This window comes from Mus pahari, chromosome 1, assembly GCF_900095145.1.
Source record: "Mus pahari chromosome 1, PAHARI_EIJ_v1.1, whole genome shotgun sequence".
Taxonomy (NCBI): Eukaryota; Metazoa; Chordata; class Mammalia; order Rodentia; family Muridae; genus Mus; species Mus pahari.
In genome coordinates this window covers 136986962-137014462 of record NC_034590.1, presented here as the reverse complement: position 1 = coordinate 137014462, position 27501 = coordinate 136986962, and the positions used below count along the sequence as shown (strand labels likewise).

Below are 27501 nucleotides of genomic sequence, written 5' to 3'. Positions count from 1 at the left end.
AGTCCTGAATATACATTTCTATAGAAGACTATGCCCACTGAATATCTCTCTCTCTCTCTCTCTCTCTCTCTCTCTCTCTCTCTCTCTCTCTCTCTCTCTCTCACACACACACACACACACACACACACACACAGTGATATTACTGAGTCATGTCTGAGGACACTTTAGGCGTTTAGTGGACAGGGCCCAGAGATACAGAATAACCAGCAAGTCACAGGACAGCCCCCACAGAACAGAACAGCAACACGGAGCTGGCTCACGCAAAGGGCCACAAGGTTAAGACAATGGGCAGGTTTTCTAGGATTTCCTAAGTGCTAACTAAGACACACAATAAAATTCTAAAATCTAATCACTGTTAGTTTAATACTAGTATAATTTTAAAATAATCTAGTTTTCATTAAAAAACGGGTTGGTAGGTATGTAATCTGTCCTCAAAGACAGGAGTGGGGAACCAACCTTACAAAAAATAGAGAAAAGTACCTCATTTCCTGAGATCATTAAGTAATATTCACATCTTATTGATTAACTATAATAACATTGGTATTATTCTAAATGACTGTCAATCACTCCTGCCCTGGTCTTTAGTTCACAGAGAAAGCAGCAAGGGACATGAGTGGGAACATGGTAGCCTTAGCCCTGAGCTGGCGGAACACAAGTTAGTAGCTCCTAGTAAACCCACGTCTAAACCTCAGTGCCATCCAGAGGTGCCCGCAGTTGCCCCAGCAGCATCTCCTCCAACCCAGGAGGAAGCACAAAGGGACCCTTTCAAGCAAGAGGTTTTAAGTGGCTTTCCTGCCTTTAAAAAACAGCCAGGATGCAATTGAACTCCCCAAAAGGCTGCTAATACCGCCACCTAGTGAACAGTGGGAGAGGCAATAGAAAGTCCCAGACGCAGAGAATATCTCTAAAGCAACTCCCAGAGGCTAAGCCCCCTCATCTCAATCTCCTTTAAGGCATTACATGCAGAACACCGAGGAGAGGGAACAGTAGAAAGCCGTGCAAGAATTAGCTAATTCTCCATGCAAGAATTAGCCAAACTTCAGACATGAGCACAGTGGGGTGCACAAATTCCATTTTCCCATAAAGCACTGGACATCTCTGTCCATCCCCAGCAGTGACTGTCACCAGCTGTCCTCAGAGTGTCCTGCTGTGGCATGGCCCCCGAGTGTGGTACCTTTCTGTGGTTTTCTTGAGTTGGTGCCCATTGAACCTCAAGGACCCTGCTAACTGAGGATCAGGTCCCACTTCCTCATTTCCCTTGAACAGCAAGCAGAACAGGTGTCCATTCCAGCGTGTCCCCAACTCCCCACACAATACACGCTGTCCTGCCTTCTCACTTCCTTTTCCTGCGGTCCCAGCATCTTCCTCCACTGATTCCACGGTTTATTTTACATGTTCTTCTAAGCTACCATGAAATTTTCCCAAATCAAGATTGGTGTGTACAAGTGAAAGCCATCAGGAATGCTTATGTATATACTGTGTTCTCGATGGGGTCCTGATGGTGCAAACACATGCACTGGACAATGGGACCTCTGGGGTCTCTTCCAACTGGTACACATTCCATTAGGGGGCCTGCTGTCATACAAGCCAGACCTGTGACTAGTGTCTTCATCAAAGCGATAACCTACCTTCTACTCACCCCAGAATGGCTTCCTGGCATGTCTGCCTTCAGTTCCTGCAGCTTGCTCAGCGGCCAAGGCTGTCTTCACTTATCACCCTACAGATGCAGTCTTATTCAACACTTACTTGTTCATTCCTCGACAGGTACCCCACGTGTGTTCCCAAGTAGCAAGTGCTGATATGAAAGGTTTCTGTTTTACTATAAAGCCTTATCTAAAGGCACAGAGTAAATGACTACAGAAGCAGGCACGAAGACGACAACATTGAAACCCCTGATTCAAAACACACAGGCTGGCATAGGCTGGCTTTTCACCACATCTGTGTGTATACCCACTGAGCTACCTACAATCTATGTTTAGGTAATGACTGACACCCAGGTGGGGGCCACCACCTAAGTCCTTAGCACTAGTAATGAGATATTAGAAACTATAGAGGTCTCAAAATGACCTCCTTAATCCTACACTTGGTTCTGCTTGTTTTCTTCAGAACCATCTGAAGCATAAACTAGCTGAAGGGTTCCTGTCAGCCACGGATGGGAAGAGAGATGTGGGTGGGTCGAGGAGGCCGGTATTCGGGGTAGCAGGTGTGTTTCTTACGCAACGGAAGCTACTTTTTATTTCAGAACATTGCGTTTTATAGGCTTAGGCATGCAAGCACTGAAGGGTCACATGATCCTGGAGCTGACTATGAACTGAAAACATTCCTAGGAAGATGAATGATCAAAAACCCTGGGAAAACGAGAGACCAGTGCCATTCGAAGGCCGGGGCATCAGCCTCCAAGCTTCTGATGTGGTCTTATACAAGATAGGCTGCTGTATCCAAAAGTGACAGAAAACCTACCCTGTCTGGAATTGGCCTCCATGCAGGGAACACAAGCCTAGATACTCAGGTGTTTGGTGAGGACACATCAGAAAGTGTGACAGACAGAGGGTCTTATGGTCTTTACTCCAATTTAACCAGCAGTGGAGGCCTCTGCCTCTTCCCACCTATGCTCTGGATTCCATCCAGAGTCTGAAGGGAAACAGAACAGCGTCTGGCTGTGCAATGTCAGAAATTAGGAACTAAGGCTCAGAGTCAGTGAAGAATTTGGCCCAGAGAGCTGGGCTTGATACGGTGTTGGTGTCTGCAACTTAGTGAAATTCCTTGGTCTGCTGTTCTTAGTAGAAAGTTGTGGTCTAGGCCAGTGTTAGTCAACAGAACTTTGGGGGTTAATAACATGACCTCTTTAATAAAGACCCAAACCCCAGTGTTTGGATCTGGCCACCTTCTCTTGGAACATGGAGACAGGGACAAGCTGACACGCAGAGTGACTTTTACCTGTCAGTCAGGCCTGAGTAGAAGAGGAAGTGAGCCCAGGACAGAGTTTGAAACAATCCAACAAGACAACGAATTGTGAGATCACCATTTCTACCTTCCTCGGGATCCTAAAAGGTATCAGCTCTGTCAACAGCAGCGCTACATACCAGCCTCTTGCTCATGGTGGTCCCCAGATAGACAGCAAGACCACGAAAACTGATTTCTACCTGTGGATCTCGATCGACCATGAAGACAAACCTCAAAAACAGCCAGTTCACAGACATGAAGATAGACCAACTGTCTCAACCCACCCTCCCTGTATTACAGAGTGAGCCATCCATCCATCCAGGGCCCCCAAAAGACCATTCTTTACTGATTCGTAAGCTGGGGCTACTGATTCCAGACATAGCTCACAGAGCAAGGACACCACACAGGAGGCTGCCCTTCGCCATCCAGCTGTGACATTACGTCAATAGTGGACACCACAATAGCTCTCGGGGAGACAGAACTGCATTCCATTAAAGAGGACATCACACAGCTAACCCTGTACTTTGCTTTACTCTTTACATAAACATTACATAGTACATTACCATCATTTCTAACTGAGCCGGTTCCCACCAGAGTCCTCTTTCTCATTCTGTTTATCACTGGCTTAAGGGCATATTTTTCATATGCCCGTGGTCCACTTTGCAAAGTGTGCAAAGGCTGGGTAGACAATTTTTTTAAACCGTATAGATGTCTAAATTGTTCTACTTTGTAAAGATAATTGTGTTTATTTTTATAGTTTAAAGAATTTTGATAAATAGAACGTGTTCAAAAATATTAAAATATAAGTATACTCAAGATCTAGTTATGCTTTATGAATGTATCCCAAGGGGACAAATGACTATGGCAAGAAGACGTCATTCAGTGATATCTAATGTAGCAAAAGATTAATCACCGTCTACATTTTTATCATTAAAACAGCCTATATATTATGATATGTTGATGCAATTGTATGTTACTTATCATAGTGGTTAAGGTTCCAGAAATAAGCCAAAAACCCAACACCTCAAGAAAATTCCATACTCCAAATAAAAATTATACCACATCAAAATGTATACTAAATATATAAATGAGAATATTTGTTATATTAGCATAGCAAAATTTATAGGTCATTTGAAAACACTTTGCTTTCTTAAACAAATAAACATAAACTACCCGCTAGCCAGTGGCCCGTGGAAAATTAATTTTGCTGCAGTTCCAAACCAAGCTATTGATCAGGCTAGCTCCCCTTTACTGAGAGTTGACTCAACTAGAATTTACAGGCTGGAGTTGTAATGAAAAATCCAGTAAAGGAGACGAGAGAGAGGTACCGTGGATTAAAAGGCCAAATGTACTGTGAGTAGATCAATGGCTGCCGGATGTATTTACAGTGGTTCTGTAGTATCTGCCAATTAATGCTAAAGAATCCCCGAAGAATTCACAAGCAAATCTATTTAACTTAGAACTCAGTAGGCTTTCAGATGCTCTCTCAATTAAAATGTTGTAGCACCATCGCTAAACCGATGGCGCAATTACAGGTTTAACAGCAAGGTGCACTTTACTAGTTGAAGGAAACTGACATTTGGTCTTTTCCTCCCTCCCTTTATCTTTCCGAGAGGTCAGGAGTCAAGTTTTCTTCCCTTTGGTTCTCAGTACGTGAGGATTTTCAATGTCCTTATAGGCACTCCAGTCCCAGTGGGCAGCCAGGAAGGAGAGTAGGAGGCCGGCGGTGACCCGAGTGCTGAGAGGATCCGTGAGTACACGCCTGTGTGTTATTTCCCATGCTTCCATCCAAGAACAGGCTGTACGGAGGCAGCGTGTATGAATGCACCCATTATGCCTATCGCCCTTGCCTTATCCCACTCAAGGTCTAACACTGGCTTAGGTCACCTCCCTTGGATACAATCTGTACCATCAACTGGGGTGGAGGCTGCTCAACTATGAGTAGTTGGCTTCCTCTGGGTAGCTTCTCAGGTGTGGTTCATCAGGCACACCCTACTAACTGACAACTTGTTCTCTTTAAGAGCAAGTTTTGGGTTCTGCTTATTCCATTGGCTTGATGGGAGACCCGGTGACCGCATCTGCCTGACTGATGGCCGCACTCCGCCCGCGTAAGAGGCTGTATATCTCTGTAGAGCCAGTCCACCCCGCTAAACCTCAACCACTTGAAAGGTCTCCATCAAAATGCTTTCTGGTACAATCTTCCTCTTACACGGTCTGAAACAACTGCATTGTTCTATAGATAACACTGGCCAAGAGAGATAAAAGGGAGTTTGTTGCTCTGCTCAGACACATGTTCTTCCTTTGTATCCCAGGCTGGTCTTGGACTCACTGGCTAGCGTAGGCTGGCCTCTAATTCATAATTCTTCTCCTTCTTCATCTCAAGTGCTGGAATGACAGCTACAAAGTGCCATGCCCAACTCCAATAGAATGGGGTTTGTTTTTGTTTTGTTTTGTTTTGTTTTGATTTTTTGAGACAGGGTTTCTCTGTATAGCTCTGGCTGTCCTGGAACTCACTTTGTAGACCAGGCTGGCCTTGAACTCAGAAATCGCCTGCCTCTGCCTCCCGAGTGCTGAGATTAAAGGCGTGCGCCACTACGCCAGCTCAATAGAATGTTTTAAAAGGTCTTTTAGGTCTTTAAGAGTATATACAGACACCGGTTGGGCTGGAGAAATGACTCAGTGGTTAAGAGCACTGGTTGCTCCTCTAGATGGTCTGGGTTCAGTTTCCAGCACCTACAAGGCAGCTCACAACTGTCTGTAACTCCAGTTCCAGGGGATCCATTCCAGCAGGCTCACACGTGGTGCACATACATGTGCATGCAGGCAAAATACTCAAACACATAAAATAAAATCAATAATCTTAAAAAGAATTGGTATATCATTTAAAAAAACCACATAAAGTTTCTCTGTGTGTGCATGAGTGCATACAGTGTAAGTGTGTGTGTGTGTGTGTGTGTGTGTGTGTGTGTGTGTGTGTGTGTGTGCTTTGATTATCTGCAATACTATCCTGGCCAAATATGCCCAACCATGCCTGGTGCTTTTTCTTTTTTAATACATGGTGCTATAGATTGGAACTCAAGTCTTCATGCCTATACAGCAGGCACTCTACCAACTCCCCAGCTCCACATAACGTCATATTTGTTATAAATTTGAAACTTTTACCCCATCCTTCTAAGAGTCCATAGTACTGGATAATCACACAGAGAAATTTCCACGTGAAAAACCTCCAGTGTGATGCTTCAGATAGCCAAGGGCAACAGGCACGGGAGGAGGAAGGATTTATTGTTTTGTTTTGTTTGTTTTTTAGGGTGCTTCTAGACCCGCAGTTCTCAACCTGTGGGTTGTGTCCCCTTTGGAGATCAAATGACTTTTTCATAGGTGTGGCATATTAGATATCCTGTATAGTAAATATTTATAATTCATAACATTAGTAAAATTACAGCTATGAAGTACAACAAAGGTAATTTTATGGCTGGAGGTCACTACAAAAGAACTGTATTAAAGGGCCACAGCATTAGGAAGGTTGAGAACCACTTCTCTAGATCAAGTGAACTTCACACATCCTCTTGGCTCTCTCCTAGGCATCTTTGCCATGTTGCTCTGTAACCTCTCCTCCACCATAGTATCTTCAGACCTCCCAGATCTGAGAGAAAAATCTTTCTGGAACTCCACCTCTGGGCTGGGTGAGCTGACAGTCCGGCTCCCCTAGCTTGGGGCAAAGCACACGACATATACATGCAGCTGGTGTTGGGTCAGTATGGAAAGCAAGACTCTGCACAAGAGTCAACAAGCCCAGGACAGAAGAGCGCCAGCTGAGTCTGTGTGTGTAAGCACAGTCACCTATTCAGGAGTGGCTGAGGACAGACAAAGATAATCTCAAGGTTACTCTAAACCACCCAACAGCATGCAAAGAAACGGGTGTGTGTGTGTAGTGATGTGTGTGTGTGTGTGTGTGTGTGTGTGTGTGTGTGTGTGTGTATGCTAGAGTGCACGCTCATTACACTGAGATTGTATATTAAAGGATGCCCCACAAAAACTAATAAAATACAAAGTTGAGTGCCAGACATTTTCCCTGGTTATAAAACACTTAAAGATCTGAGTGAGCTAACTTACTCAGCCCCTCCTAGCTTTTACACTAACTTTATAGTCAACATCATCTCATCCAAACCTTACCAAACACAATCTCCCTGAGAACGTTGGCATTCTCCCAAACACTCCCTCTTTCTCTCAATTTCTTTTCCCTCCCCCCACGGTCTGCTATCGCCACAGAAGAACAGCATCAGGCATACAGTAGGTCCTTCATCCAGTTCTGATGAGTGCATGAACAAGCATTAAGGTGCTTGCTAACTCGATTCTCATTAGCCACAGCTCATATAAGCGCACTGGCTTCTACCTTAAAAAAAAAAAAAGTCACATCTTTTAAAGGACTCAGAACACAGGACCATGTGTCAGCATGAGCTCAGAGTTCCCCTCCACCATGGCGCATGTAGCTCCCCAAGTCACTCTCCTGCCCATGCTTGTCATTGCCCATCCAAAGAGAATAGTTCTCTCCAGACAACTGCCTCCTTACACATTTTCATGCCATTCTACACACAGTGGCTTTCTGGGCTAAGCTGCTTGGTCTCCTAGATCACTAAGTCCATAGGAAGGGGGAGAGAACTCTTCCCTTCCTTATTTTTCTCCTGATCCCCTCTTCCTCCAGTAGCACTAGTATATTCTGATTTAAAAAACAAAACAAAACAAAACAAAGAACGTTCTGAGTATGATGCTTTTCAAAAAAAATTAAGTTTTTAGTTTTATCTATGTGGGTTTGTACATATGAGTGCAGTATCCATAGGGGCCACAAGAGGGCATCTATCCCCTTGGATCTGGCTTTATAGGCAGTTAGTTGTGAACTGGGTGGTAAGTGCTTCGGACCCCCCTCCACCCCCTCCACCCCCCACCCCCCCACCCCCGAAGAAGAGGTGTTCCTAACAGCTTAGCCATCTCTCCAGCCCCTATGTTGCTGCTTTTAGACCCACGATTTTACCATGGTGTGGATCATGCTGGTTCTCATCAGCTGAAGAGCTAAGGAGAAAGGCTTGCGGGATCCGTACCTACATCGAAGGTTCTGATCCTCCTCACTCAGAATTCAATTAAACATCCTTCATAGAAACAATGTCAGGAGAAAATCAAGCGCTCAGCAAGCAAGAGAAGCCTCCATTGAAGGGCTTTATTTTACTGATTGATTGACTGATTTTCAGTGTGTACGTATGGTTTGTCTGCATGACTATGTGCCTGGTGTTGAAGGAGGCCAGAAGAGGGTGTTGGATCCCCAGAACTGAGAGAGTTGTTCAGCTACAACATATGTGCTGGGAACTGAATGTGGATCCTATGCAGGCACAGAAGGGCTCTTAAGCATTGTGCCATCTCCCCGGTCTCTGAAATCTTTCTCATCAGGACATTTTATTAAACACATGTAGTTCATATGCTCCCCAGGACACAGAACACTCATTTACGCAGCAGGATATTTCTTGACAAAATCTGCTCAAGACTCTTCAGCAGCTGGACCTTGTGTACACCAATCACGGACCTCGGGATCACTTCCTTCTCAGGGTGTGAAGTTCAGTCTTCCCACAGTTGCCCTCCTGCCGGATACTTGTTCTTTACGATCAGAGAGAACCAAGCTACTGGCCCCAAAGCCTTCTGTGACAGCAGTTGTCTTGTTCCTCCCACCATCTGCTGTGTTTCTTCTTTGGGTCACCCCACCGCACAGACGTCATGCATGGCTCACACATGGCACATGCTCACAGACTGACATGGAAGGATGATTCCCTCAACCAGCTACTAAGTATCTATGATGGGGATAACCTCGGATCTGTTAAGTAATTATCTATGATGGGGGTAACCTCGGATCTGTTAAGTATCTATGATGGGGGTAACCTCGGATCTGCTAAGTATCTATGATGGGGGTAACCTCAGATCTGCTAAGTATCTATGATGGGGATAGCCTAGGATCTGTTAAGTATCTATGATGGGGATAGCCTAGGATCTGTTAATTATCTATGATGGGGATAGCCTAGGATCTGCTAAGTATCTATGATGGGGTAACCTCGGATCTGTTAAGTATCTATGATGGGGGTAACCTCGGATCTGTTAAGTAATTATCTATGATGGAGATAACCTAGGAGCAGATAGAGGATCCAACATCAGCACATAGCCTAGCGCATCAATGCAACAGAACCTTCCGTTGCTGATGAATGACCTCAATGTGACTTCTGTCCCCTTTCAGAAGCACTTAGACAAGACATGGCTGGGTTAAAGAAACACACACACACACACACACACACACACACACACGCAGTGAACAATGGACTTGGTTGTTTTTTTAAATTCCTTGATGCACATTTACACTCCAATTTTGTGTTAAGTGAACTTGGTGTCGATCCGCATGAACTATTCTGAGTTCACAGCATCACATAACATACACCTGAAGTTCTCCGATATTTACCAGAGTCAGGGGTCATTCCACTACCTCAGATATGGGCATGGTACACTAATGACCATCCCGTGCACTTTAAAGTAGTGCTGCCTGCTGTCTTCTATCCTAATTCTCAAAACAAACAAACAAACAAACAAACAAAAATCAGACTCAGAAACATTGTTCACTACTCTATCCCTGGCCTAAAACCGGAACAAGTCATATAAAAAACTATCAACTCTGAGCTCTGAGCTTCCCGGTGTTTGGGCCAAGGGATCCAGTGAGAAGAATGTTAGGCCAAGCCTTGGGCATCAAATACACTGACAAGGAAGGACACAAAAGGGAAGAGGGGTGCAGGAGAAGGGCTCGTCCTGTCTTCTCCCTGCCCATTGATTACCTGGGGTCTTCTCTGGCAGTATCTTCAAAAAAGCAGAATTCACCCTCTCTCCCTCTTCCTGCATTCCTCACTAAACTAAAGGATTCTAAAGCAAGGGGCTTCTTATGACCAGAGAAATCTTTTCTAAGGATGCACTCTACCCCAGTGAGGCTGTCTCCAGTGTGTTCTACGTAGGCGAATTCCCCTAAGATTGTAAGGTGCCTTGGCTCTGCTACAGCAAGCTTTTCCTTTCTAGTTCATTTCCTAGTCACCTTATGTTGTGGGTTAAGATAGCAAGTGCTACCACCCAAACAAAACCAATACAAACAAAATCACCCAACAAGGACTACCCACTCCTTACTAAACTGGCCATTTCTTCAAGTTTGTTTATTCAACAACAAGAACTTCCTGGGATAAATAATCTGTACACGGTCATTATATAGATGGGCATGCTCAGAGGTGCATTCAGCAAACAAAAATAACCTGGCATTTAGTTTCAAGTGTTCAGTCTTATATTCTATAAAAAGGGGTTGGGGGGTGCTATTTGGGGCTGGAGAGATGTCTCAGCAAATAGGAGTTCTTCAGATACCCCTGGTCTTTGCCAATTTTGTGTGTGTGTGTGTGTGTGTGTGTGTGTGTGTATGTGTGTTTATGTGCACACTTTTATAAAAGTGTTTGCCAGTGCCCATGAGGACCAGAAGTGGAAACTGGATCCCTTTAAGCTGAAATTACATATACGTATACACACACACACACACACACACACACACACACACACTCACACACGTTATGGGTGCTGGGACCTGAATTTGATCCTTTGATAGAGCACCAAATGCCCTGAGCCATCTCTCCAGGCCTCCCACCCCCAACTCTAAGCACAACAAGTGTGAACCCTTGGGGTTCTCCGTGAGAGCAGGCCACACCCTGAGCCATGTCTCCAACCCTCAAAACAAGCTTTTGGCAAACAGAGAGGAGAACAAGCACAGACCCTCTTCCTCTTCTTGTCCTCCAAGCATCCTTCTTGGGACACTGTACAAAAGCATCTTCCTGAGCTTATTTTGGTTAATCAAAGAAAGGTAAACTAAGGTTTACAACCTGGGTTTCACACACATCATAGTGATCCTCCTGGAAGCAAAGCATGGTCTGGCTTCCTTTCAGTTAGCACCTGTCATGAGGGCTAGCTGTTGTCAACCTGACACGACTTAGCATCACCTGGGAAGAGTCTCAAGGAAGGCTTGTCTACAGTGGCTCAGCCTGTGGAGGATTGTCTTAATTTTTGTGGGATAATCCAGTCCAGTGTGGGTAGCACCATTCCCTAGGAAGGGAATTCTGCACCGTGCAAGAGCGTACAAGCAAGCAAGCATGCATGCACTCATTCTTCCCCAGCTAGATGTGACTAGCTATTAGACCTTCTTGCCTAGACTTTTCCACAATGGTGGTCTATAACCTTGAATTGTTCACTGAAATATGTCCTTTTTTTGCTCTGGGTTTCTTTCTGTTCAGCCTATGCCATCACAGGAACAGAAATGCATCTCAGAGAACACGGAATCAAGCCCAAGCTTTAACCTCAGAGCAAGTAAGCAAATGGCTAACCTCAAAAGATGGGTATTCGCAGAACTTGCCAACAAACAGCAGATCTTTTGGCATAAGACCCTACGCTCTTTAAGGGTGACTGCCAGAAATGGGTGGCACGATTATAAAAGTGGTGCGTTGTGAGTGTGGTGGGGCGTGGGAAGGGCTAGGGAGAGGATCATGTAGCATCAGGTATGTGCTGCAGCTGCTTCCTCACGTAACACTGAAGCACAGAGCAGCAAAACCACCGTGTTCACTCAGCCCAGCCACATGCCTGAGAGACCTACTCTCCTCTACATCACTAGATAAGTCCACACACTGTATGAGAACAAAGGGACCGAGATAAACTTTTCTCTCGCACTTAATTACTCAGAGGGATGATCCTGGGTAGCCGTGGGAGGCATCTATGACCAGAAGTGATTGGATACTTTATTTTTAAAGGGGGGTGGGGTTTCTTACTGTCCATCAAAGGGCAGCGCACATTACAGTGAAGTAGGATTCAGTCTTAAAAAGTTACCAGGTCCTCATGTTACAACATAGATGGAACTCGAGGACGCCAAGCTAAAAGTCACCTGAGTGAGCTCATGAGACCCTGTGTCTGGAGAAGAGACAAAAGGGAAAGGAAGGGAGAAGTGAGAAAAGACAGCTAGTTCTTCCTACAAGGGTAAAATACTTGTTAAAGGTAATTGGCTTGAAGCAGATCTGGAAACTAAAGACTGTAAAACTGTGCTATAAATTAAAGAAAACTCAAACCGAAGAGACTCTAAGTACCTAGGTGTGGTGGAACAGGCCTGGTTTCCCAGTACTTGGTAGGCTCAGGCAAGGAGATCACAAATTCAGAACTTGTCTGGGCTACACAGAAGACACTGTCTGAGAAAAAAGAAAACCACCCACATTCACAGAATACAAATCTTAATGTTTTAAGAGGTCAGTATTAGGGGTTGAGAGGCCATGGTCTGGCTGTTCATGTCTTTCCAAACATGATCTATATATGAGCTATCAAAGAGGCTCTGTGTCCTTCCTCCTTTCTGGTAAGAAACTGAACTGAAACTGCTGCTTCCAAAGTCCATGAACAGGACCTTGGTTAGGAGATCAGGGTACTGCGATTTGCTAGAAAAAAACGGTCGGGTCCCCCTTCATCCGGTTCTGTAAGTAAACAGTTCCCTGACCTCTGGGTTAACTCATGAGCGCCCTCTCCAGGAGCACGCCAGGAAGGGCAGGAAGAGAAGGACAGTTTATTCCTGGGGCTCTTGCCCTGCTGACCGAGGTGAGTTTGGATCTCAGAGCTCCAGTCTCCCCAGGAGAGACACACACCAGAACACTTATTTTCTGAGAGGTCAGGCAAAGTAGTTCCTTTGTCAACAGGTACCAACTATTAAAACTTCAGGCACATTTCAATGTGATTATTAAAATGTGGGATGGGAAGATAGGGGAGGGGAGGAGGAAACTTCCACTAAGAGCCCCCGTTTTAAAAGCATCTTAAAATCTCTTACCTTGGGCTGGAGAGATGGCTCAGTGGTTAAGGGCACTGGCTGCTCTTCTAGGTCTTAAAGTTTAATTCCCAGCCACCACAAGGTGGCTCACAACCATCTGTAATGGGATCTGATGCCCTCTTCTGGTGTGTCTGAAGAGAGCTACAGTGTACTCATATAAATAAAATAAATAAATCTTAAAAAACAAACAAACAAACAAACAAACAAAAAAACCCCATCTCTTAACTCCTTCAATGGACATGGTCCTTAAAGTCTCTCAACTCCTTCGAGGGACATGGTTCGCATCAATGCGAGAGGTTCAATCGAATATTTTTTTATGATGTGGTAGAGGAAGGGTGATGGGATGGGATGTGGACTGTTGAGATTTCATGTTCAGTTGTTAAAAACTTTGTCTCAGGCTGGAGAGATGGCTCAGTGGTTAAGAGTACTGACTGCTATTCTCAAAGTCCTGAGTTCAATTTCCAGCAACCGCATGGTGGCTCACCACCANCTGTAATGGGATCCAATGTCCTCTTCTGGTGTGTCTGAAGAGAGTGGCAGTGTACTCACATACATAAAACAAAAACAAAAACAAAAAAAACCAAGCCTGTCTCATTTTAAGCATCATTAAAAATTCCTAATGCTGCAGGTTATGCGGGGGAAGGAAATGAGAGGTGCAGACACTCCTGCTTCCAGTCTCCACACCCCTCCCACTTTCCATCAGTGCCATGTTGGATCCGGGGTTCACCGTGTCCCTGGTCCCTGACAGCCACCATGAGGTGGGGGTCTAGGGAGAATTTCTCCAAGTTCCGTGAAAAACAAGCAGCAGTTACTGCTATGACCACCGCACACTTGGATCTGACTTTCTGCACCGTTATAGTACGGCACTAAAGAAAGATGTTGTGAGTCATTGCTTTATCAGATACGAAAATGAGAGAAGGGGGATCTCTGAGAGATGAACCAGGCTCCTGAGTTATTGCATTAGATAAAGTTATAAATACACTAACAGCATGGAAAATTACTAATGTTATTTTTAAACATTCTAGAAACTACAGAAACCTCACCCAGTGTTGAATATTTTAGGAGGTCTACAGTTATGGATCTACTCTCAGAGAGCAAAACCCCTGGGTTCTCTCCCTCACTTCATCTTTTAAAACGCCCCACAAAATACAAACAATCTCAGCTAATTAACAATTTAATCGTGCCTTGCATTCACTCTAATCCCAGGCACACTGCCTCACACTTTGAAATGAAAATTCCGCGTTATGGCAGAGGATTTAGAGACTTGCAGAATCAAAAAGAAATCATAACTCCTACATTTTTAATCATCCATCCCCCGAGACCATGATTTACCCCACAATCCTCCCCAGGGGAAAAAAAAAATGGAGAAAGTTTTGAGGAACGAGTTATTCTCAAAGTAAATCTCCTACCAGCCTCTGTCAATCACGTTAGTCCTTTCCCCCTAGTTAGTCCTTTCCCACTTCCTGCCTGAAAACTACATTACTATTTAATTGCTTGGCGACTTCCCATTTTATTAAGAGGCAGAAAAACATAAAGAGCCAAAACATGGAGATGAGGCCCTAGCCGTAAATTGTCCCCTTAAGCAATGAAACTTACTTCTCCAGCGTGATGTGGTTGGCTCTGTGGAAAAGCCCTACATGTGCAATTCTGCCTGAGCCCAGAGCCCCCATCACTTACAGGCAGCCCTACAGTTCTCAGGGCGGAGGGCCATCCATCAGAGCCAGGCTAGTCGACTGCATGTTCTCTAGAGCCAGTGTGAAGGGCATAGCCAGGAGCCAGCTTCGTCCACCACCCGTGCCCACCCCAAATTTCTCTTCTCTTCTCATGGGGTGAAACAAGCAGAAGAAACGGGCGGGATAAGTCAGCACTTGGGTCTGATGTAGCATACGGAAGACACTAGGTTCCACCTCCCAGTACCAAATGGAGGTGGGCACAGAGGATCTGTAAGAAGCACAACCATGAAAAACTGTACATCTCGACTATGCCCCATTTGCCATGCTGTTTCTTAGGGATTCAAACTATTCTGTCATAATCCAATGAAAACTGTGGCTACATTTTCAGCCTCGTAAACTCAGAAGGGACCACGTCTCTCCCGTTTATACAATGCCCCGATCTCCATTTCTTCCTCTGTAGTGAGACAGAAATCATTATCAGATTATGCCACATCCTGGAATGTGCCAGCATGTCTGGCCTCTCAAGGCTGCTTCCAGTGGGTCGCAGAGACTAAGTGGGGTCTGGTGTTTCAAAGCCTGGGAAAGCATCCGCTGGTGACTTCTCTAGAAGGCTGCCAGCCAAGAAACAAAGGCAGCTAGTGTTATTAAAGCCACCCATTGATGGGTACAAGAAAGTAGATTTTTGATGCTGTTCAGAAAGCCTTGCAAATGCATAGCTGAGAGAGAGAGAGAGAGAGAGAGAGAGAGAGAGAGAGAACAAGAAATTCAGCAGGGTTACTGCAGAGGGAGATCAGGAGATAGGATACTCATGTGCATTTTCTTTTTTAAAGATATTTAGATTTTTATTATTTTATCTGTATGGGTATTTTGCCTGAATATATGTATATGCACCACAGAAGAGAGAATTCAGTTCCCTAGGACTAGAATTCTAGACAGTTGTGAGCCACTATGTGGGTGCTAGGAATTGAACCTAGGACCTTTGCATGAGCACCTTCACCTTTGGTGACGCCAACTCTCAAACCTTGGTTTCTGTACCTGTTTTACTGAGTGTATGAATGTGCATTACTTTTGCCATTAATTTTGAAAAAGCTAAAATATGATAGAGAATAATGACTAATATTTTTCTGAACTACCAAGTCCTAATACTAGGGCTAATACCAAGCCTTAACATGACGGTAACCGTGTCCTACATCCAGAGCCAAGATTGGGTTCGGAAAAGGCCTTTAGATACCAGAGTGCCAACATTTTCCAGGTCCAGTGATTTCCAAGCAAGTAGACGGGATTTCCCGAAACAAGACTTGCCTTAAACACCTAGCACACTTAGAAGCACTGGCTATTGAGTTGACGGCATCGTTCCCTAAGACAGTACCACTTCCTTTCTCCTTAGAAGCAGGGCCCTGAGGATGACCTCAGGATCATCTTTCCTGGCACCCAACCAGCACACTCACCAGGAATTTGGCTCAAGTCTAGGAACAGCCTCTGTGTTTACTTTCCACACAGAGGACCACCCCACAGAGAAAAAGAAACAAAATTACCGAGAGTCCCCAAGGACATACAGTTTTGTGTTGGAGGCCCCAAGGGCATACAGTTTGGGTTGGAGGCTGTTAAAAGAATTGTATTTGGCTGCTCGTTTGGGGGGAAAAATGTCGATCTCAAATAGTATTTCAAGCTAAAGTTCAAGTGGATGTATTTAAAATGTCAAGGTCATAAAACAACAATAAGAAAAATGTAAGTAAATTTCCATGCAGCCTGGTGGCTGAGATATTGTTCCGGTTCATGTCTTCTAAATGCAATCAATGAACTATTCGACACCCTGTTATAGACACAACCCCTACCCACAAGACTTACGGGGAAAAGTAAATCAAAAAGTTATTGCACGCTGGTAAGCGCTCAAAGGGGAAAAAGGCAAGACCTGAAGTAAGAGAATTTTGCAGGGAATGATCAGCCCGTTAGGAGGATGCTCTCGGGACATCTAAGCTAGAGCCTACAAGGCAGGACTGGGAACACTTCTGTGCCAGGGCAGGTTTCTGAGAGAGCTTTGCATAAATTGACCTACTTAATCTTATGCACTATTATGAAGATGAGTCCAGAGCCACAAGCCAGGAAGTTTAAGAAACTAATGAACAAGAAGCCCAATGACCCCCCCAAACACCAGGATCTAGAGTCTTCATTCTAGAATTGCCTCTCTGAGTACTGGGCTGCAAGAGGTGTGCATGTCCATTGGTATGTGAGTTCTAGCATGTGTGTGTGTTTCTGTGTGTGTGTCTCCATATGTGTATGTGTGTCTCCACACTGTGTATATGTCTCTGTGAGTCTGTGTGAGTGTGGTGTGTGTGTGTGTGTGTGTGTGTGTTTGATATACATGAACATTCCAGCCAAATGAAGAGCACCCACAGAACCCTAGAGGCAGAAAGAAGTTGGCATGTTCCCCCACACGGAGAGGTAGCCAAGCACCAGAACACAGTGTACACGATGGCAAGAGGTGGGGATGGAGAACAGACACAGCCAGAGCAGGCCCTACCCTGCAGGCCTTGATGAAGAGAATGCCAGGATGGGATCAGGCAGGGGTGTGCCACGAGGGACCACACCTGAAAGAATTACAGGCATCAGTGCGAGGACGACAGCATTCCTGCTTCCAAGTGAGTCTATGCAGCATCGATAAAGGAACATAAAGACTCCACTGTCTAAATGTTTACACACAGTCAATAGCACCAAGCATGATTCAAGGCCAAAAAAAAAAAAAAGAAAAGAAAAAAAAAAAGACTAATAATTCTACAGTAAGAATTTTAGAATTCTGGTAAAATAGAAACAAAACCCAAAAAGAGCCATTTCTCTAGCAAAATGAGCCTGAATAGAAAAATCTACAAAAGAACAAACAGAAATGCATACATAAGAATGAGTTCCTATGCCCATAAGGAACTCCATGTGTTTCTTTGTTATTGCTTTAATGTCATGCATTTCTTGGGAGGGGTGTATGTGTGGTGTGGTGCATGTGTGGATATCAGAGCCTGCGTGATGGTCAGAACTTGCAGGGGATGGTTCTCCTCTTTTAATTGTGGCCCCGGGGAGGGAACACAGACCATCAGGCCTGGCAGCAGGTGCCACCTGCTGAGCCGTATCAGCCCCGACCCCCGACCCCACTGTGTAAAACCTTCGTTTATTGCGTGTGAGGATGGAGGTGGTATTTGCAGGCGCCGTGTCGCACATGTGACTGTCAGAAGACGCTGTGGGAGTCAGTTCTCTCCTTCCACCATACAGGCCTCGGGGATAGAACTTAAGTCATGAGGCTAGGCAGCTGCCGCCTCTACACGCTTCAACCATCTCTCCTGCCCTCTTACTACATTTCAAATGTGGTTTTCTGCCAGGCAGTGGTGGCGCACGCCTTTAATCCCAGCACATGGGAGGCAGAGGGAGGCAGATTTCTGAGTTCGAGGCCAGCCTGGTCTACAAAGTGAGTTCCAGGACAGCCAGGGCTACACAGAGAAACCCTGTCTCAAAAAAAGTGGTTTGCTCCCATGGTAAGGCAGTTATGGGAACTGAGACCTCTTATATAGTGTCAGAAGGACTATAAACTGGTTTAGCCTTCCAAGTAACCCAGAGTGATTTTACAGTAAGGAAACACTTAGAATGGTCTCAAACGTACAGTTAGAAGGACGGACGGTTATGTTAACAAACACACCCAAAGGGGCTTGATAAGTAAAGTACACTTCTAAAATCAACTTCTCAATCACCTTTGATAACTACAAAGTCACTTTCTCAACTGATAAAAGCAGGGGTGTTTTTGTCTTTAAACTCTGCGTTAGCACACACGGCCCAACCCCGGCAGTCCAGTGATGTGACAGTTAGGATCACACTGCTTTCTCTTGTGGTGTGGAGATGGACCCAGGCAGGCCAGCGAGCTTGACAAACACGCTACTGAGCGCTCTCCCCAGCACCGATGACACGGGCACTGCTCTGTTCTACCTTTTCTCCAGTCAATACATACTCTTCTTAATGGTCGACAATGACTACAATTTTGAGGGCACCTGGCTACAGTGAGACACTCTTGCAAACAAACACATGAACAAAACCCAAAAAGCCAAATCTTCAAGAAAAGAAAAAAAATCAACCATCAGGAAATAAAAACATGGTATACTATTACAGTGGTTCTCAACCTATGGGTTGTAACCCCAGGGGTCGCAGATTATAATTCACAACAGTAGCAAGATTACAGTTATGGAGTAGCAACTGGATAACTTTATGGTTGGGGGGTCGCCATACAGTGAGAAACTGGACTAAAGGGTAGCAGCCTTAGACAGGTTGACAGTACATACATCTGAACACACAAACACGTGCCACACACACACACACANACACACCATACACACAAACACACCACACACACAAACACATCACACACCACACACACACACCACACACACACACACACGTACCATACACACAAACACATCACACACACACACACACACACACACACACACACACACACCTACACGTTTTTAAAAAGTGAACTTTTAGAGTTCCTGATACACAACAAGTGATTGAGACACTATTACCAATCCCCACATCTGATCATTATCATATCTATATATACTACAATTCTACACTAAACTACATAAATATATACATTATCTATCTATTTTTAAAGTAGGGCACGGGGATTGAGGTGGTTTGAACAAGAACGGCCCCCTTCGACTCATATAGCTGTAGCCTTATTGGAGTAGGTGTGGCCTTGTTGGAGGAAATGAGTCATTGGGGTTGGGCTTTGAAGTTTCAAGCGCCCATGCCAGGCCAGTCTTTTATGGATTAGGATACAGTTCTCAATTACTGCTCCAACATGCTGCCATGCTCCCGCCATGATGACAATGGCCCGGACCTCTGAAACTGAACGCAAGCCCCCAATTGAATGATTTATACAAGTTGCCATGGTCATGGCGTTTCTTCACAGCAACAGAACAGTGACAAATAGGGATTCGGCTTTGTCGGTAGAGCCTTTGTGCCACATGCGTGAAAACGCATGAAGCCCTGGGTCTGAGCCCCAGTGTTACATATGCTGGTTGTGACACACAACTGTCATCCTGGCACTCAGGAGATGAAGCCAGGAGGACTCGGGGTTCAAAGTCACTCAGAAGCACGGCTCGGAAGGCAAAGGCGCCTTCCCAACAAGGCTGGCAACCTGAATCCAACCCAGAGAATCACTTGTCAGGCTGGCGCTCTCCTTCCTCATTAACATGGCTTCTTGGGCCCTGGCCCTCCCCACCCAGTACTCTGTGGCTTATCTTTATGTGTGGAACATCAAGAATGAGGATTAAGGACCCAAAAGCTACATCACGGACCATTCGGTGACATGCAGTGAGCAAAACAATCCTCCAAGTCAGTTTCCTCCCCTGTAAAAATCAGGTCAATAACAACAGCTGCTCACCTCCCTCACAGGTATGCAGTGAGGATCAAACAAGTGTGTGTGTGTGTGTGTGTGTGTGTGTGTGTGTGTGCACCTGTGCATGCTTGCACATGCCTGTCTGTCTCCAACAGCCCGGTTATCCCTGTTTCTGCTCTGCCATTATACTTAAACTCTCTGCACTGACGGCGGCAGGGATGGTTGTGTGTGAGCTTCAGCTCATCGCAGCTAATGCTAACTGTACGACACTGTCAGCAGTTTAGTTTCTACTGTGAATTACTGATTGGGTAACAATCACATTTCATTCAGAACAAGCATAGCATTTTTTTTTTTAAAACTGTGTGAGCATGCACTTACATGTAGTTCTAGAAAGCAGCTGTAGTAGACGATTATTGAGCATGTATCAAGTAAGGCACCGTCCTAAAGTGCTCTACAAGGGAGGGCTTACTGCTATTTATTTACATTGTGCAGACAGGGAAACTGAGGCAGACTAAACACAGGCATCTTACTCTAGAGTCTACTTCCTTCACCCTCATGCACTGCTGTCCTATAGTTCTACTAGTGACAACAGTGCAGAGGTGACAGTCTGTTAAATACTGGGCGGGAGGGGATATACACACAAGAACCACTGGGATCTCTAAAAAATAGACAATGCTGTTCAAATTGCAACTCTCAAGCGTTGCTGGGCATCACCGGCGACTTCTCTATCCTGAAGCTCAGGAGCTTCCCAGGCAAAACTTTCTGAAAAGCAACTAGAAGACGGTCCCACCAACCCCATGGTCGCAATTCATCCTATAGAAATGACCGTGCATGTGTTCAACAAATAATCCAGTAATGAAGCTTCTAAGATCATAGAAAGAAGTGATGTGTACAGACAAGGGAAGGCCAGGGTTGAGAGACTGAGTATTAAATGCAGCCATGTAAAATGGTGTGGAAAGGGGATTAATTAACATGTTGTTGAAGTGTGTGGAATAGCCTAGTAGTGGGGTTTATCATCTCAGGAGTCCAAGTTTACAAGGGTTACAAGCTTGGACTTGTCAGTCACTTAATTTCCCAGAGCCTCGGTTTTCTTAGAGGCAAATGATGACGGAGGTGCTGACCTAACAGCATCGTTAAGTTAATAAACAGGCAGGCTGGGAAGATGGCTCTGCAGGTAGAAGTGCTCGCTTGCAATCCTGATGGCCTGAGATCAGTGCCCACAATCCACAGTGGAAGGAAGGAGAGGACCCAGCCCTGAACGCTGTCCTCTGACCTTTGTGCACATGCATGCATGCACACAGACAGACAGACAGACAGACAGACAGACAGATACACACACACACACACTCATATATAAACAATAATAAAGGAAAAATAAATAATCTTTAAAGGAGTCAATAATTTAACGCCTACAAAGGGGATGATACGGAGCCAAAGAATAGGGCAAGGCTGTAGTAAATGTCAATCATTTCTAGACCAATCTAGTAACTGAGCCACACACACTCCATAAACTGGGAAAATAACTCAGTGAAATGTTAGCATCTCTGCAAGAGGGATAATATTTTTCTCTTAAATTCCCTGTATTTTTACTTTTGTCATTTGAATTTTTAAACCAGCAATATATTAATATTTAAACATTTCCATTTATTTCGAGTAGTCTCAATAATACTCCTCTTGACCTAATAAATTCTTTCCCGTATTAAGCAGGTCTCTGCATACCGTATTTATGGAAATGGAGTATTTTATTGATTTAATCTGAGGAATAATACATTTCACCTTCATTCTTCAGCGTCAAATAGGCTGCCCGTATTTCATCCTATAAAAATATTTTCTGCACTCTTATACATTTTCAGATTAAGAGAATTCTGAATGGAATATTAGAACATTAAAAAAAAAAAACGATGGAGGGGAATGGATTAATGTCTGTAAAAAGCAAAGTTATAGAGGACGAACATGACAACTCTGTGATGGTTATAAGAGAAGAAAGTATAACCTTACCTTAAATCACGTAAGGTCAGAGGTTACTGCAATAAACATTTCAATTCCATAGACAACTTTTGCAGTGTGGTCAGAAGATGGATGTAATTCAGTAGCTTGGCAGTCCGTCCAAGATGACCACAGTCATTCTGAGAGGAAAGAGATCTCATTGAGGGAAGGGTGTCAGAGCCATCTCCCTTCTCAGTTCAGACCGACAGACTGGGGAGTCAATGACCAGGGTCAGCACTGTTTCAGAAACCAAACCGCAACCTCTTTCCTGCTGGGGGCAGGATCAGGAAAGAACTGAGAAACTGCAAAAACCAGTCTCTCAGCTCTAGGTAGAAGCTAGCTGGCCCGCTTATGGTGAATTACCTTCACTCTTTCAAAGACAAGGGCTGGGCCCCTAGTTACCTTTCATCCTCAGTTCTCATATTATCATAGCATATATATGTGATATATCTTACATATCTGATATGTAAGATATAAGAACTTCTTTTTTCATGTGTCTTACTAAATCCACCAGCATAATGCATGTGTCTAAGACTTTTTTTTTTAAAGGTTTACTTATTTATGTGAGTACATAAATAAGCTGTCATTAGACACATCAGAAGAGGGCACTGGATCTCATACAGATGGTTGTGAGACACCATGTGGTTGCTGGAAATTGAACTCGGGACCTTTGGAAAAGCAGTCAGTGCTCTTAACCGCTGAGCCATCTCTCCAGCGCCATCTATGACTCCTTAACAACCAGTAGCCTGGATTCCTCCGATAGATTGCCACCAGTCGGCTCTCTTGTATAGAGACCTGCTTTCATCCTATTACCTGCACAACCTTGAACAGATCGCTCGCCCTTGTCCCTGAGTTCTTGCTTTTCTCGACTAAGCAATCAAGATCCGATGCCAGCTTTCACACCTTCGTGGTGCCATGAATTCAGAGGCTCCCTGGGTATGACTCGCATCCCCCTCCACCGTGCAGAGTGCAACCAGGTTATCTGTTCTGGCATAAACCTTGGCTCTGCTATAAATAGGATGAGACAACCTGGATGCCGCTGTGAAATCCGTTAAACAATAACAGCACACCCTTGCATCTCACAGATCCTAGTGCTGTTGGCACGCAACATCACTAGCCAGCCCCATCCCACCTTACAGACCACCACCAACCCCAAGGCTCTGTGACCTTAAAACGCCCCAAGTCCTCTTCAACTCAAATCCTTAGTGTTAAAGATTTTTGTCTTCTGCCAAATATAAACTCCTCTACTGGCTTCCAGTTCACCCACGGTCTTCTACCAATGTGATGCATTGGTAGAAGTTCCTTCCACTCCAGTGAGACTAGTCTGGCTAGAGAAAGCCATGTCCCCTTGTGGGGTACAGGCTTGCCATGTGTTCCTACACCTTCCTATGTAACTATCACGTCCCCTTGTGGGGTACAGGCTTGGGTTCCCAGTGCCAGCAATGCTTGTCATTCTTATACCTTAACACTCACACACCATCTAACACACCTGCCCGATATGGCATTATGTATCCAGTTTAACTGTCCAGCTGGGAGGAGATGATTCGGAATAAGTTTTCCTTCGGTGTAGATGGTATTGGAATTTTTATAAGTCAATTCTCCTCTGGATCAGCTCTGCCAGTCGTACTCTTTGAGGTCAACAGGCCTTTACTAAAGGTCTCCTTTACTAAAAGGATTTTGAAAGGTTTCACCATAAAGAAATAATAAATGCTTGAGGAGATATATTTACCTGGATTTGATTCACCCACAATATATGTGCACTTTAAAATATAGAATTACCTAGCTACGTATAATCTTCTGTTTGTCAGGTTCAGTCACCATTGAGTACCAGGCACATCTAACCTGCTGGGACACATAGGTCCCGGGACACATATGAACATGGCTCAGCACACTTGTAGAAGACACTGAGAAGCAAATGTCAAAAGGATGGGTACCACTCATTGACCATTCAGTCTAAGGATCTCCTCACGGATCTGTTGGATCTCACACCCAAGTGAACATTGTCCTATTTCTTCAAACCAAGCTCTCCGCAGCATCGCCAATAACTTGTCATGGGAAAAAGATGATGGGTTTCTATAATTTTATCCCAAAGATGATGGATAAAGAACTGAAGGAAGAAGGTCTTGACGGGCGATGAGTGGGAGATGCAGGGACGTGGCCAGAAATGCAGGAAGAGCGTCTGATGGAGAAGAAGTGGAGCCATTACAAAGACAAGAGAGAGGGGCATGCCAACAGGAGGGGCGCACAAGTGCAAAGAGATGAGCGTGGTGTCTTGGAAACTCACAGGAGGCCCCAGTCTCGGCCCTGAGAAATAGGAAACAGCAGACGACGGCTCCCAGATGCAGTTTCCAATATGGCTGACACGGGGAGGGGGCGGGGGTGGGGTGGGGCGGAGAAACCAGGAGGGCAAATGGAAACAGCAGACTTGCCTGTCAAGAACTCTAAGGTTGACTGCCAGTCACTTTCAAAGACTCTGCCTGACCTAACATTCTAATAATAATAATAATAAAAACCACCTGAATTCTTCCGTTTCATTCCTGTCTCTGTGAGAAATCCTAACGCAGAGGAAGGGCTTGTTTGGATGGATGGTTTCAGAGGGTAGAGCAGCTAAGTTTTCATCATGGTGGGCCAGGAGTCAGAGAGAGCTAGCAGGATGCAGCATGGTGCGTGATGACCTTCCCCAGGGACACACTACTTCCTCCAGCCGGCTCCTGGCTCCCGAAGTTTCCACCAGCAGCTCCTGAAATGATGCCAGCAGCAGCTGGAGACACCTCAGTCCCAAGCTGCCACAGCACATACGCCTGTCCTGTTCCTGCCCCCTCATCTCTCCTCTCAGAGTCTGACAGGAAGGGTTGCCTGCTCTGCCGACACCGCCCTGCTTGCCTGGTTTTTGTCTCCTTACGAAGTCTTACAGAACCATTCAACATTCTGTCAACCCTGGAGAGCTGGCATGCAGCCGGCTGCTTCAGGAACACGATGGCTACTCACACAGATAAATTAAAAAAAAAAAAAAAAAAAGATCACAAACCGGCAGCACCGTGTTGGGTAATTTATATAGTTAATGCTCAATTATTTTAAAAGTAACATGTTTCATCTTTTAAAGTACTGTTTGTTCTCAACTGTAGGTTTAGAAAATTCAAGACTGAAGCTTTTAAGTGCATTGGCAAGCATCTTATTGACTCCCCTTCCACTTTGGCATATATGCAGGGTAATGTATAAACATAATACCCAAACAGGAATGATCTGGTATTATTGTAACTGGCTTTCCCCATTTATTTTTGTGAAAGCACTGTGTCATTTAATAGTTTTCTACACCTTTATTTTAGTGACTTCGTGAGATTTCATTTTTAAACTCCTTTAACCCACTGAAATAATTTCCTCTAAGCTTTGATTGTAAAACAATGTCTTATGAGATACCCTTTCCCATGTCACTAGTTATTTTTCTAGAAAAGGTGACAGGCCAGTCCTGTGAAACATAAAGTGCTGATACTGTGAAGACCTGCCCATGAGAATGTCAAATCCACTCTCCCATACCCCTCTAATACTAGGGTAGTATTTATTTCTCAATATTATATTCTGGCCACACGTGATGACACACACCTTTAATCTCAGCACTCAGGAGGCAGACATAAGTAGATATGAGTTCAAGGCCAGCCTGATTTATAACGTGAGTTCCAGGGCCGGCCAGGGCTAACACACACACACACACACACACACACACACATGCATGCACGCACACAAAGTCTGTCTGAAAAACAAACAAAATATGCATTATGTATATCCTATAGTCACTTCAAACTCAGTATGTTTATTTTATCTTAGATTTCTTTTTTTAAAAAAATATTTATTATATGTAAATACACTGTAGCTGTCTTCAGATACCCCGGAAGAGGGCATCAGAGCTCATGATGGATGGCTATGAGCCACCATGTGGCTGCCTGGATTTGAACTCAGGACCTCTGGAAGAGCAGTCAGTGCTCTTAACTACTGAGCCATCTCTTCAGCCCTTATCTTAGATTTCTTATCCATGCCCTTTGTTTATTTTCTACCTGAGTGTTCCCCAAATGGATTTACCTAATCTCATTATATCATTATCCACTTGGTCCCCTGACTGTACATTGATTGGAAACCTTTGGTTCCCTGAAGCAGAATCTACTGAAGTCTCTGAGTCTCAGAAAGGATCCTGGTGTGGGTCTCAGGAGTCTTTCCTATAGAAGGATATGAGCATGTGACATTCGCCTGGCTGGTAGTTTCCCCAGCTTATGGTTTTCCAGAAGAGGAACCTCTACTTTACTGGCCTACTGCAAAAGGCACAGAAAATCAAGGTAATTTACTCAACAACAGATGCTTTCTCTTCTTCCAAAGGTCCTCTGACCTTTGATGTGGGTCAAAGTCATGTTCATAGAAACAAATGAACAAACAAGACCCCCCTACCAACCATCAACAGCGACTCAGCATCCAGCCCTCGATGAAGCTGTTAGGCAGCCACTCTCTGCTTTTACAGACAAACACCCAATAGAATGATAGATACACACAAGCCGTGTAAGGTCGGGGATACTGGCTTACTAAGTGCTTGCTACACAAGCATGAGGATCTGAGCTCAAATGCCTGGCACCTGTGCAAAAGCAGGGCGTGTGTGACAGACAGCACATGTGTGGAACCCCACTGCTTGAAGGTGAGGTGGAGACAGGTGGATCCTTGGGACTCCCTGCTAAGATGGTTCAATAAAAGAGTATGTTGGAGGAAGAGGAGGAAGGAGGAAGAAGGAGGAGGAAGGGAGAAGGAGGGGGAAGAGGAAGAGGAAGAGGAAGAAGGAGGAGGAGGAGGAGGAGGAGGAGGAGGACGACGACGACGACGACGACGACGACGACGACGACGACGAAGCAGCCAACCCCGCCACCAGACACTGACCTCTAGCTTTATTTTATGCACACACACACACAAACACCAAGTCATATACCTACTGATTCTTAAGACTCTTCTCGGCTGTGACTTTGCTTTCTCAGCTGTAATCCCAGAGGCTAAGCACACCCCTTCCACCAGCTTCAGACAGCTCCTAGCTCCGTGCACTCTGTTGAGCGTCTCTAGTAAACACCGTCTCCAGTAAACTCACTTCTCTCCCTCTATGTTCCTTGATCCTTAAGGATCACTGCGTTCTATGAAAGTTAAACTATTTGTGGCTGGAAACCAAGGCTGCTCTATCAGTAAACGCTTTCCTTTCTTCCAAAGGTCCTTGAGTGGCTTATCCGTTAGTGACGTTAGCGATGTCCGTAGTAACAGTGCATACCTGAGCCCTTTTGTCAAAGGTGAAGCATGCTATGATGTATAAATATTTTATGTACAGCCTGTGCTACAACTCTAGATGCCAAGGGCTTCACAGAACTCTATGGCAATCACTGTTCTATCAATACCAGGTATAGGCTTTGGTATCCTACATGTCCTTCCCACGTAGTCCTAATTATCAACCCAAATGTCTATTTTGCACTGCGCCGGCTGTGCTATGGGCAAGGAAGGATCTGAAATTAGGACAAAAGCGAGCAGTTGATAACTAAACCTGACGGCACTCACAGCTCTTTGCTGAAGCCCGAGAGCAAGGGAATCGGCTGTGTGACCCTGCAAGA

The 27501-nt window shown here is 44.8% G+C and overlaps 1 protein-coding gene across 7 annotated transcripts in view; it reads right to left on the bottom strand.

The window, feature by feature from the left end:
• The window catches only part of Kank1 (KN motif and ankyrin repeat domains 1), a 190125-nt gene that overhangs the window by 92787 nt on the left and 69837 nt on the right, over nt 1-27501 (bottom strand). For 6 of the 7 annotated variants that reach the window (XM_021195604.1, XM_021195613.1, XM_029536851.1 and 3 more), the window contains one exon: nt 21893-22020. The exons of the other annotated variant lie outside the window; for it this stretch is intronic. The gene's annotated coding sequence lies outside the window, so the exon portion shown is untranslated. The remainder of the gene's footprint in view (nt 1-21892; nt 22021-27501) is intronic. 7 annotated transcript variants of the gene reach the window in all.